Source organism: Perna viridis, chromosome 7, assembly GCF_037379345.1.
Source record: "Perna viridis isolate PV_CMFRI_1.1 ecotype Kerala chromosome 7, ASM3737934v1, whole genome shotgun sequence".
Lineage (NCBI taxonomy): Eukaryota > Metazoa > Mollusca > Bivalvia > Mytilida > Mytilidae > Perna > Perna viridis.
The window spans coordinates 113200-126996 of NC_142451.1; the positions used below are offsets into that span (position 1 = coordinate 113200).

General features: G+C 32.4%; 1 long non-coding RNA gene across 1 annotated transcript; it reads right to left on the reverse strand.

Annotated features, from left to right (window-relative positions):
* Window positions 1–6510: 6510 nt before the first annotated feature.
* On the reverse strand, window positions 6511–12498 carry LOC148610842 (uncharacterized). The gene is made up of 3 exons (XR_015923966.1): window positions 12440–12498; window positions 11721–11823; window positions 6511–7484 (listed from the first exon to the last, which is right to left on the reverse strand). It is a non-coding gene; the product is annotated as an uncharacterized LOC148610842 (long non-coding RNA).
* Between the last annotated feature and the right edge of the window lie 1299 nt (window positions 12499–13797).

Genomic DNA, 13797 nt, shown 5'->3' on the forward strand with positions numbered 1-13797 from the left:
AAAATCCCGGCTTTAAAAACATCATACATCGTTGTTTTTCTAAAAAAGATGGTACACCTAGATACAAATATCTTGTTCTTGGTAGAGATTCTTCATACATTGTAAGAAAAAATTCCAAATCATCTTCCAAATATACAGAGGAAGATGTTTACAAAATGCTGGAATTTTTAATCAACAACATGTCCAGTGTGGTGGACGTGTTTTTCAACAAACAGCCGGCATTCCAATGGGAACAAATTGTGCTCTTTTACTTGCTGACCTATTAGAAATCGATGGTAAAGGAACACTATTGACCAAACTTTACGACAAACGTGATGACTTTTCATTCAGAATTATCAACTTTCCTTTCATCTGTGACAAAATCCCTTCGGCTCCTGCGTATGGAGTGTTCATATCACAACTCATACGTTATGCCAGAGTTTGCCGAAACTACGCAGACTTTTTGTATCGCGCTAAAACTCTAACAAATAGGCTTCTGGAACAGGGTTATGTTGCTACAAGATTGAAGTCATCACTACAGAAGTTGTATGGTCGTCATCATGACTCGTGGATCGTTATGGTGTATCCATCTGCACCATGAAAACTGATTTATTCAACGGGTAATAGTTTTCCTTTCCTCGTTTGTCTACCCCGGACTTGACTTTTTATGAGAAATTCGGCGGGTGTTTCTAGAAAAGCAGAGGACGCTTGCCCTACCAGTGCACCTGTTCTATGCTCCAAGTTTTTAGTGGAGTCCGAGTAGCTCATTTACTTTTGTTACTTTGTATGTATGATTTTGGTTGCTTTGTGTTCTTTGTTATGTATGTCTGTTTTCCATGTCTGGTCTTTGTCCCTGGGTTGCATTCTTTTGATTACCGCTATAACCTTGGTTCCCTTGATTAGTCTTTGAAACGAATGAAAGTTTTAAGTAGGTCAATGAGTGCCAAGGCTATATCAGTTTTCAAAGACCCGATGTAGGCAAAAACATTGTCTTACATACAAGACAGGTATGTTGTCGTACCAGTAGACAAAGCCCAAAACAACATTGTTCATGTACAAAACGTTTTACATCCAATGTCTATTATCAGAGGTAGAAGAGGTAGACGTAGAAAATAAAAGCAGTGATAAGGCTTATACTGCTATCACACTCTCCAAAGAAGAGATTGTGGACAACCATAACTCTGTCCTCATTTTTGACTCTATACCAAGGACGATTATTGTGATTTCCGTCTATTTACTGGATTCCTCAACTCCACAAGAATCCATACAAACAACGTTTCATAGCTGGATCTGCAAAATGTACCACCGAACCTCTTACAAAACGTTTAACTTCTATGCTCACAACTGTCAAAGAGGGTCTGCAGTCCAACCATGACACTTGTTACTCCCGTAGTGGCATTTATTCAATGTGGATCCTGAAAAATTCGAAAGATCTTTTGGAGACAATCACTTCAAGACTATTATCTGAATATAATAACATTAAAACCTTGATTTTTCAGGGAACCAAGGTTATAGCGGTAATCAAAAGAATGTAATCCAGGAACAAAGACATACACAACAGAGAACATAAAGTAACTAATATCATACATACAAAGTAACAACAAATGAACAACTCGAACTCCACTAAAAACTGGGAGCACGGACCACGTGCAAGAAAATTATTAATAAATTCATAAGTAAACAGTGTAAATATTTTTTATTTTTGTGAAATTGCATACCTCATTGGCTAAGTCGTTTAAAAACCACTGCCCCCGCCCTTTAAATCGTAATATCTTTGCTTTGTTTCCTACAATATAGTCATTATGGATAATATACGGTTTTACTAAAGTTCTCTTTATATCTTCCATTTCATACCAGACACCGTCAGCAAAATCTGAGTACGGTAAAATAATAGCATTGATGTCAGCATATTTTCTTCGTACAAGTCTTGACAGCATTTCTTGGTCATTATCATTTGTTGGTAATTCGCAATCTAAACTTAGCGTGCTGTATCTTGTATATAAAGCATTCAACATGTCCAGCAATATATGAAATACTGTCCTTGTTTTAGGCGTAGGAAATAAATAAAAAAATCCTCCATTAACCGTACCAGGGTTTTTATAGTTTTTTACACACATCATGTCTGCTTTGTTTTCATATAAACGAAATAAAGGTAAAGGGTTTTTAATCCACAATGAATCAAATTCGAAAAGAAGTGTAGGTATGCCATTGTCTAACAACTCAGTCAATATTTGTGTTCGCCAGAGTGGCAGCTTTATGTAACCGGCATGTCCGTGTTCCTGGTCCCCTTTTATAGGACTCTTCCGGATGACAACTATTCTTATTACTGTTGATACGTTTCTAAGCTGCATTTTACTTTAGGATCAGTAGTAATCACTAAAACCTACAACAAAAACATGTATGAAATAAAAATGTTTCCTTATAAAACAGACACGTGTTTTAATTAAGCGAAATCTGTTCATTTACTTTCTAAAATAAGTTTTAAATCAACAATAGAGATAAAAAAATTGGGAGATACATATTGTCATGGGAGCATGGTACTTTAATTTCTTACACATATGTAAGTATTTCAAACGTCGATTTTTTTTTCACAATGTTTAATGATATTTAACTAACAAATTTTGTTAAGAAAAACGTTCATGCTGTAGTTTGAGAGAAAGCAGTCATTTCTCATAACTAGAACTGTAAACATTAATAAACATAAATCTCTGTTTTATGCCTTAAATACTCCTAAAACAGCGTCCTAGACATTGCAACCTGTAGGTTATAAACAAAAGGAACAATCAAAAGCTTAAGGAAAGTCTGTACAATAGTAATCAAGGGACCAAGATTCTAGCAGAAATCATAAGAATGTAATCCATGGACAAAGACCAGACTTGGAAAACAGATACACACTACAAAGAATATAAAATAACCAAAATTATACAAAGCAAAATAAAGTGAATAAGCAACTCGGATTCCACTAAAAACTGGGAGTATGGACCATTTACCTCGGTAGGGTAAGTGTCCTCTGCCATCCTAAAACAAATAGATATATCAAAACGAAAACCGGAAAGCTGGATAGCTCCGTTTTGATCCTGATTAGGTTAATAATCTTTTTAATGAAAATGCTGTTTCAACCAGATTTTAAAAGCGCGCTTAAATCTTAAGTTACCGCTTCAATTACGGCGTGATTTGTTCCGGTAAATTGCTATTCCAATGGCCACCGTAATATTGCCACGGGAATAGTTGAGAAAAATAGTGGTCAAACAATAAAGAAGATGTATTAATACTATCATGAAGTCCTTCGTTTATAATCATTTTGTCAAATACTTCTCAATAAGGTGTGGGTATCAGAAATAATTATTTTCAGACAGCCTATTAGAATTATTTGTAATAACCTTGGTCAACACCTGCCTCGCAGGCGTCAATGGTGAATGTCAATATTATGTATGATGCAATTGAATATCTGAATAGGTTTTTTTTATCTAATGTAACATTCAAAGCTCTTCTGTAATTTGAGTTGTTGTCCTTAATCTCTTAAACTACTGGTTTTTCTGATGATGATTACTAAAATTTACTCATATCGCCTAACACATTAATGTTTAAATAACAATATTGTTATTCCTTGATTGTATATTTAATGATTGGCCGTCATATTAGTGAATGAGTGAATAGTTCATGCTTATTTTTGTTGATTTTTACAGGTTTCTCTCTCGACCATTATGTTTCGGTTTCGTGAACGATTAAATAGTTCATGCGTATTTTCCTTGATTTGTTTACAGGTTCCACGACCATCGAATTGTCATGATACTTTCTGGAAAACAGACTCACCCGCGTTGTTGTTCTTATACCTATATTATGTTGGTGCTTGATGAATTCAAAAAGTCTTATCGCGTATTTTAAAGCTTTATTTGATCTTTCGTTACGGTGTATTCATCAGCACCATGAAAACTGATTTGTTCAACGTGTCATAGTTCTCCTTTCCTCTTTCGTCTACCCCGGACTTGACTTTTATGAGCAACTCGACCGGTGTTTTTAGAAAAACACAGGACGCTTACCTACTGGTGCACCTGGTCCATGCTCCAAGTTTTTAGTGGAGTCCGAGTTGCTCATTTGCTTTTGTTACTTTGTATGTATGATTTTAGTTACTGTATGTTCTTTGTTGTGTATGTTGTCCATGTCTGGTCTTTGTCCCTGGATTGCATTCTTATGATTACCGCTATAACCTTGGTTCCCTTGATTACTCTTTGATTACCACTATAATCTTGGTTCCCTTGATTACTCTTTCAATGTTTTGTAATCGTTTGGTAGAGTAATCAAGGGAACCAAGGTTATAGCGGTAATCATAAGAATGCAATCCAGGGACAAAGACCAGATATAGAAAACAGACATACACAACAAAAAACATAAAGTAACTAAAATCATACATACAAAGTAACAAAAGCAAATGAGCAACTCGGACTCCACTATTAGCATTTATCTTTCACACCTCTTTTAGGTTTTGCATTTATCGTTGTTGCTCTTGAAAGGGCACATATAAAGAGAAATGAAAACACTAAACAGCGATGATTAAAGCAAGGCAAAATACTCACTTGTGAATGCATATCCATTGTTTTTGTATGACATAACCAATTAAAGGCTAGTTGGTAATAACCATCATTGACTAAAGTTAACATAACAGGTCTTTTGTCCATTGTTTTTGCTGTCCTTACAATATAAGTCAAATCTTCCATATTTAAAAGTATATCTGAACCAGCGGACGCATTTACCTGACTTTTTAATTTACATCGATTGTCGTTATTTTGTTTAAAGTGTAAAGAGAAAAAAAATCCTATAGTAAACATGCCTAAAATAGCAAATAATACATTTCTCTTTCCACGTAGCATCGTAGTTTGAAATTGTCGTGAAATTTCTTAATTGGAGTACCTAGAACTCTGACATAAAAACGCATAGGCACAATACGTAGATAAAATTAGTATTTTGTAGTAGTAACGTTAAAATCATATTCATTCACATTTCCGCTCATCCATAAAAAAACAATTGAATAATAAATCAAGTAAATGATGCTATGCGACGTTTCAGTTGGCAATTTGTCAGCAATACTATAAACCCTAGGTTATATTAGGTACGATTTATACCAATGGTATCATTTATGTTCAGGACAGAATTTGCTCAATTACTTTTATTATTTTGTATGTATTATTTTGGTTATTTAATGTTCCTTGTTGTTTGTGTCTGTTTTCCATGTCTGGTTTTTGTCCCTGGATAACATGCCTTTGGTTTTCGCTAGAATCTTGGTTCCCTTGATTACTTTTTTTTTTTAAATGCATTTTATTCTTGGTTTTTTTTATAATTGATTGAATGATTAATTGAATAGCATGTACGTCAAGATACAACGAATAGTTACAATTATGAACTAAACAAATAGGTTATGTTTTGACGCTAAAATTCAATGGACAGCTGAGACAAGGTATGCCACTGTAATTGGAGAAATAGTTTGATAATCCTACTAGCCAGTATAATTCAACGATACAACGGGTGTTATATATAGAATATTTATATAATTTAATAGCAAGGATTAAAGATATGAAGCTGTAATATTATGTTAAGAGTGAATGTCCAATAAGTTTCATACTTATATTTTGAACTCTGAGTAAACCCCTCATATTGCACAGTAGAATGCATTGACCTAATATGCTTTTATAGATTGTTTTAGAGACATAGAGAAGTTGTTACTTGGAAATTGTGTCTTTATTTTTGTAATGTTTTTATTTTTTTTCAAAATAAATTTATACATTTATCTTTGTTTTGTTTATTAAAACATTTAATTGACTTTTTTTAGCTTTTATTAAACATAACGGTATAATTTCTGGATGTTTATAGTTTGTACAATGACTTGTACACTGAATTTGGAATTGACTTGATTGTGGATCAGATTATTGTTCGGTAATTTTGTTGTTACCCTTATTTAATAAAGACAAAAGTATCATCTGGTTTTGTAAATGACACCACTACAAATTTTAATGGTGGTCATCACAATTTGATTAAACGAAATAAAGTCTGATTGGCAACAAACCTGCATAATTTGACGCTTACCGCATTTCACTTCCTTATTCTTAAATTAAATGAACATTCTTATTGTACGTTTTCTAATGTCTTCATAGTATATGTTGATCATTTAATTTCTTCCGTTTCCAAATCTTTGCTACTGTACTTGGAATCCTTGATTGTCATTCTGTTTTTGATTTTTTGGTACTGATTTTTTTTTTTTTTGATATATAAATGTATTTTAAGGTCATTTCGTAAACAAATTATTTGATGAAAGAGTAAACTCATGTTTTCAGGTATGATGAAAGACATCAACAACTATTGGATGTCGCTTACCATGCATATTAAAACACACACACACACACTTTGTATAGGTCAGCCTGTTCAATGGGAAAACTGTAGACTTGTTCTCATTGAGTCTTGATAAAGATTTAATAAACGACAAAACGTCTAAAATAGATAAAATAAATAGGGATGTTGTAACCGAAACAGTATCAAGAATTCAAATTTAAACGAAAATTACATTTAGATGATTTTACAGTACTAGTTTGTGCATTCTGTCCCATGCATGTAACATTTTATATGTTTGATCATATCCAGGTGATGAAATGTATTTATGCATAAAGCTAGAAGATACATATGTCGGACAAAACCCAGATTCGTGAACTAAGTCTATTGACATTGCATATGAAACCATTCCAATATAGCAATCTTCTACAGGAATTAGTTTTACCAATGGAAAACCTTGAACAATAGTTAAAATAGTAATAAAATTTGTTAACATTGTTCCACCAATTATATATGGTGGATAATAAAAGTATGGATATTCACCAATAGTTATAAATTCTTTCCTTTCAGGGGTTTTCTTCTTGGTTTTGACCATGTTATTTTGTGTCCAATGATCTTTATGTCACTAAAAGATAACAATTTATCTGCAGCAAGTAACAAGTTATCTACATTTAGAATTCGGTCATCATCAATAAAATGAAAAAAAACGTGATTTAATTTCATTTTCTCTAATCCAATTCATAGCATAAACCGTTTTGTACACTAAATTGTCATACCTATCTTCTATGCCCAACAATAGAATATCATTGAATAAATCTAATTCTTTGCCGAGTAAAATATCCTCAGTTGGCAATTCTCCTAGAATGAATATTGTTCGTACTAGGTACCGTTTATCATTCCCCCAGGTATGTCTTATGGCCATCCTTTTACCATAATTTAACACAAATGATTTAACAAGTATTATCAGCTCGTAGGATATACAATCACGGTTTCTGCAATCAAAATGTAATGGCTCTCGTATAACTGGCGACTTCTTCATTTTACCGTTGTCTTCAACAACTTCTTTTGTTATATTGTTCGATATATCAGACAAGTTTCTGAACGCATCACCGTTATACAAGAAGAAAAATTTCTCATCAGTGATGACAAATATTGATAGAATACAGTACCATGTTATAAGAAGTACACTGAAAGAACAAAATAATGAAAATTGATTTAAAGCAATTATAAAAGTTGTTTTATTCAGAATGTAAACTTGATTTCTCTCCTTGTGTCAAAGACATATATCTTAAATCTCTTTATTTTTGAAAAATGGCCACTGCAGCGTTTTTAACAATTTTTTACCATGTTCACACAGCAATTAACACATTTTGCAAATTTGGTTATTCCAACTATCTTAAGGTCGGTTTTCCAGTGTAACGTATTCAGTTGCACATTTTCTCACTCACACTTTACCAATAATTCAAATGGTAAAAATAGCCTTTATTAAAAAAGTTGAACTAAAAATGATCATATATCTTACTATATTGATACAACAAGTATATAATGTTTTTTATTGTGATCCAATGATATTTTAACTAAGAAATTTTAAGAAGAAATAAAACATTTTGTTGGTATAATGTAATAAAAAATCAGTAAATGAAATATAATTAATAAACTTGTTGTAGCAACTTAAAGGTTCAATTTATTGTTTTGGTGTTATTATAAAATCTTGCTCAATCTTATTACATTAGTATCATTATTTTGTAATTAAAATGATTTAATGTCACATCAACAGACAAAGGTCTTCATGTCGAGATTAACCTAACTGACATACACTCTGACGTGTCGAAAAAAACCAATAAAATGTGAACAACATAAATGGATGTTAAATGCCTTTTGTGCTTCAATATGAGACAAAAATCTTAGGCTGTGAAAATCTTAGACACTGAAATATTTGCTTTGAAAAAGCATTCTGTCAGTTGTTTATTTATTAACAATCACGAGCCCTCTACCTTACTTGCCTTATTACGTTGATTAATGTCACAATATAGTTGCTTAATGATACCTTTTTTGGTAATGTAAGACAAATATTATAATGCTTTTTTAGATGGAATGAAGGAAAAAGTGATATTTCAAATCAAGATGATTTTTTCCCAGGATATGATCCAGTACCATAACATAACGATAAAATACCAGCACAAGATGAAAGGACGTGTCATCGTATAATGAATAAACTTACGTTGAACATGATGAAATATGAAAACAAAAAGTTAAAATTTGAAAATGAAATACCATCCCATTATATAAAAATAAGAAACAAATCTCTTAGACTCCATTTGATTGTTTTACCACGGACCGTCCGTTTATCAAAACTCCACTTTTATTATATTTGATTATAGGTTCATGCAATGAATGTGAACATTTCAAGGTTCAAAAACCTCATTTAATTGAAAAAAATATGAGCAAATCTATTTATGCTTCGATCAAATAATGGTCTACTTAAATAAAAAAAAAAACATCCTTGAGTGAAATTTTATCGTCAGATTGGAGGGTTTTTTAGATGCATGTTTTTGATTTTTCCTATTTGGCCTGATTCTTACAAAAAAAAAATTTACTTAAATACGAATTTGATGTTCATTCACTCTCCCGGAATGAATGGAATTGCTATAAAGCTAATACACATTCGAATGTTATCCATGTTTTTTTTTTACAAAATTAAAGAGTACGTGGGGGCTAGTGAATGAGTAATTAAGGGAATCAAGGTTATAGCGGTAATCAAAAGAATGTAATCCAGGGCCAAAGACCAGACATGGAAAACAGACATACACAACAAAGAACATAAAGTAACTAAAATCATACATACAAAGTAAAAAAAAGCAAATGAGCAACTCTGACTCTACTAAAACTGGGAGCATGGAACATGTTCACCGGTAGGGTAAGCGTACTCTGTTTTTCTAGAAACACCCGCCGAGTTGCTCATGAAAGTCAAGTCCGGGGTAGACAAACGAGGGAAGGAAAACTATGACCCATTGAATAAATCAGTTTAATGGTGCAGATGGATACACCATAACGATCCACGAGTTTATGATGGCGACCATAAAACTTCTGTAGTGATGACTTCAATCTTGTAGTAACATAACCCTGTTCAAAAAGCCTCTTTGTTAGAGTTCTAGCGCGATATAAAAAGTCTGCGTAGTTTCGGCAAACTCTTGCATAACGTATGAGTTGTGATATGAACACTCCATATGCAGGTGCTGAAGGGATGTTGCCACAGATGAAAGGAAAGTTGACAATTCTGAATGAAAAGTCATCACGTTTGTCGTAAAGTTTGGTCAATAGTTTTCCTTTACCATCGATTTCTAATTGTAGGTCAAGAGATGAGGCTGACTTCACAATGTCTGTAGTATCTTTTATTTCAAGTTATTTGGTGTAGATGCGATGTATCAAATCCCCGAAATTAGGATTGTTTAAAGATAATACGTCATCTATATAGCGGAAACTGAGATTGAAGGTTGTAACCAAACGATATTCTTTCCTTCTGATCAGATCAGCTATAAAGTCAGCCGCATGAGAGTAAAGGAATAGGCCAGCAAGTAAAGGAGCACACTTTGTTCCCGTTGGAATGCCGACCGTTTGTTGCAAAACATGTCCACCACACTGGACAAATATGTGGTCGATTAAAAATTCAAGCATTATGTAAACATCCTCTTCTATATATTTGGAATATGATTTGGAATTATTTCTTACAAAGTGTGAGGAATCTCTACCAAGAACTATATATTTGTATCTAGGTGTACCATCTTTTTTGAAAAAAAACAAGGATGTATAATGTTTTTAAGTCGGGATTTTAACTGAGTATGGGGAATAGAAGTATACAGTGTTGAAAAATCATAGGTTTTAATGCTATTGTATTCAGTAATAGTCTTGAACTGATTGTCTCCAGTAGATCTTTCAATTTTTTCAATATCTACATTGAATTAATACCACTACAGAAGTAACAAGTGTTGTGGTAGGACTGCAGACCCTCTTTGACAGTTGTGAATATAGAAGTTAAAAGTTTTGAAAGAGGTTTTGTGGTACATTTTGCAGATCCAGCTATGAAAGAGTAATCAAGGGAACTAAGGTTATAGCGGTAATCAAAAGAAAGTAATCCAGCGACAAAGACCAGACATGGAAAACAGACATACACAACAAAGATCATAAAGTAACTAAAATCATACATACAAAGTAGAAAAAGCAAATAAGCAATTCGGACTCCACTAAAAACTGGGAGCATGGACCAGGTGCACCACTGAAACCGTGAAACGTTGTTTGTATGGATTCTTGTGGAGTTTAGAAATCCAGTACATAGACGGTAAATCACAATCATCGTCCTTGGTAGAGACACCAAAAGAGGATAGCACAGCTTTATTGTTTTCCACATAATACAAACCACGCCAACTGTATGCTTCTCATATGACAGTGGTCTTAAAGCTTTTTAAGAGCTTCTTATGAGAGAGTAATCAAGGGAACCAAGGTTATAGCGGTAATCAAAAGAATGTAATCCAGCGACAAAGACCAGTCATGGAAAACAGACATACACAACAAAAAACATAAAGTAACTAAAATAATACATACAAAGTAACAAAAGGAAAAGAGCAACGGCGACCATAAAACTTCTGTAGTGATGACTTCAATCTTGTAGTAACATAACCCTGTTCAAAAAGCCTCTTTGTTAGAGTTCTAGCGCGATATAAAAAGTCTGCGTAGTTTCGGCAAACTCTTGCATAACGTATGAGTTGTGATATGAACACTCCATACGCAGGTGCCGAAGGGATGTTGCCACAGATGAAAGGAAAGTTGACAATTCTGAATGAAAAGTCATCACGTTTGTCGTAAAGTTTGGTCAATAGTTTTTCTTTACCATCGATTTCTAAGTGTAGGTCAAGATATGAGGCTGACTTCACAGTGTCTGTAGTATCCTTTATCTCAAGTTCTTTTGGGTAGATGCGATGTATCAAATCCCAAAATAGTATCAAAACACATGAAATGTCTCAAAATAGTAATGGATATGATTATACGTAACAAGTGAACCATATAATCGTTACAAAGAAATACAAAATAGAAATTCTTTCAGAGATCACCTAAAGTTCTTTATCTGTTCAAACTCACCACCCTTCAATCTAAGGTCACAAATGAACTGAAACAACGAACAAAAACATCATGATATTAAGTCAATAATACATCCAATCCTTTCCAATTAACACCTTATAAAGAACAACAAGATTTCTACTTAAAGAACTCTCAGTTACTGAAAGCTAGCTCAGAACACATGAAGGAATGACACTACCATCAAACCTTCGAGCTTTAGAAATAATTGTTCACTACCATTCCAGTGGACAGGGTTAGGAGAAGTAACGTCAAGTATTTAGTGGGTCAGATTTAGGTAGTGCAATACTCACACATGACTTGGATTTTACGTAGGAATACAATAAGGCATCGAATGTATCTCTTTTTTTCAGTAATAAAGTCTGATATCAGTTTTCGGTGTACCACTATTTTCATCTTCATAAAAGAATTAAAACAAAATCATTACAATAATATAAGAAAGCTGATTAAAAAGAAACATTATTAAGTATACGATGTCATTGTGAGTGATTTTTTCTTTCATAATTATATAGTAAAAGATATATCTAATATACTTTCATCAAAACGTGGTTTTACTGAAAAAGGAGGCGCAGACCGATCCAGTTAAAGAGAGAGTGAGAATATTATCAGGGCAGTACTACTAATAAAAATATTCCAATATGCTAAATCTTCAACTTGAGCTATTTTCATTATTTTGCACAGACGACGTATCCCTCACTTTGGTGACAAAATGGAAAAAAGGTTCTATATGCACCCATATTTACTATTTACAATATGACATAAAAAGAACAAGTTTATAGACTGCTCATAAATGATTCTTGAATCTGAAACCTTCAGTTTTGCAAAATCATGAATTCTTCAACCTCCCAAACCCCTTATTCCTTATTTAAGTTGATGTTGAATGTTATATGTTTCTATATTTGTTTAAAGTTTTTTTACTTATTCATAATGTCCCAATTTATGCCTTTTTTAAAGTCAATGATTTAACACTTTTGTGAATCATCTCAACATTTACGAATTCATTAAAACATACCAAATAAAAATACGCCATCTTTTCAATTTGATTGACATTTTTCTTATTTTAGTTTCAAAGTTATCATTATTTTTTTTAGAAATGCATTGCCAATTTTATGTTCTTAAATAGACCAAATCATGGACTAAACAAAGACTGGTATTCATGGATTATTGCAAATGCATAACAATTGAATAAATAATAATAGTTATGTTTATTTAAAAGTAGTGCATATTTAAATCTTGTAATTTTTTATTTTTTTTTAAATCTTTTTAATTATGAATAAGGTAATAGTTGTACATGATATATAAATGTTCATTTGAAAATAGGATAATATTAAAATTACCAATAATCACTGCAGTTCAAATTCAAAGAAAAGAAACGCATATAAAACCAACCAATCCCCGATACATAACCCCGATTGGCTGGCATATATAAGTAACAAGTTCAGAAATTAGCAGTAGGGCTTGTAAGTCTCGTCACGTGACAATGTGAATTCACAAGAATGATTCCCTAACTCCCATTCAATAGCATATAAAATGGTTAGAGTAAAAGCTTCAATCTTATCACTTACACATACATTCAACGCTAAAAATATGATGCTTACTATTTCTACGCTGTAATAAGTTGAATAATTACTCAAATAATTATATAATTATTATAACTGTGCATCATATTGATCTAGCCGGAAGTAGCAAACTAAATAAAAATAAGTCTTCGGTTTTCAATGATTTCAACTGTAGAAATTCAGAATAAAAAAAAAAAAACTATACGCCTGTCAAAATATTTCTATTTAAAGGAAGATATAATAAGTTTATGCGATAAATATATTTTAGTTTTATGTTATATTTCAAAATTCAATATTATTGGAACTTTCTACCTAATAATTTCTTTTTTATACTGTCTACTTTTCTACATTTTTTAATTAAATTTGAAATATTTCATCAATAGAGAAATAATTATTCCACGATAATCATCTGTAACTTATGTAGAAGAAATATGCTGACAATATTTTTAATTAGTATTTATAAGGTAGTGATTTATTTCAATGTTTCGCGTGAGATTAATTAAGACAATTTATATGGGAAAATAAATCTGTAACTATATTTGATGTCTCTGGTGGTTTGAAATAAAAATCAATCCAAAACAAAAAGTTCAGAATTTACCTCAAAATGTACATAACAGATATAGTAATCAACTGGGTATCGTGGTTTACGAAAGTATAGTGCCTTGATCTCTAAGAGATTTAATGCGTAAAACCTTTGTGCTTGTGATCATTCACGGTGCGGAATGGTGATGGGGTTTTAAAGGATTTATTCTGCATTGCCTGAAAGTTGTCAGTTACGGACTTTCACAAAACACTACAAATAAAACTGAAT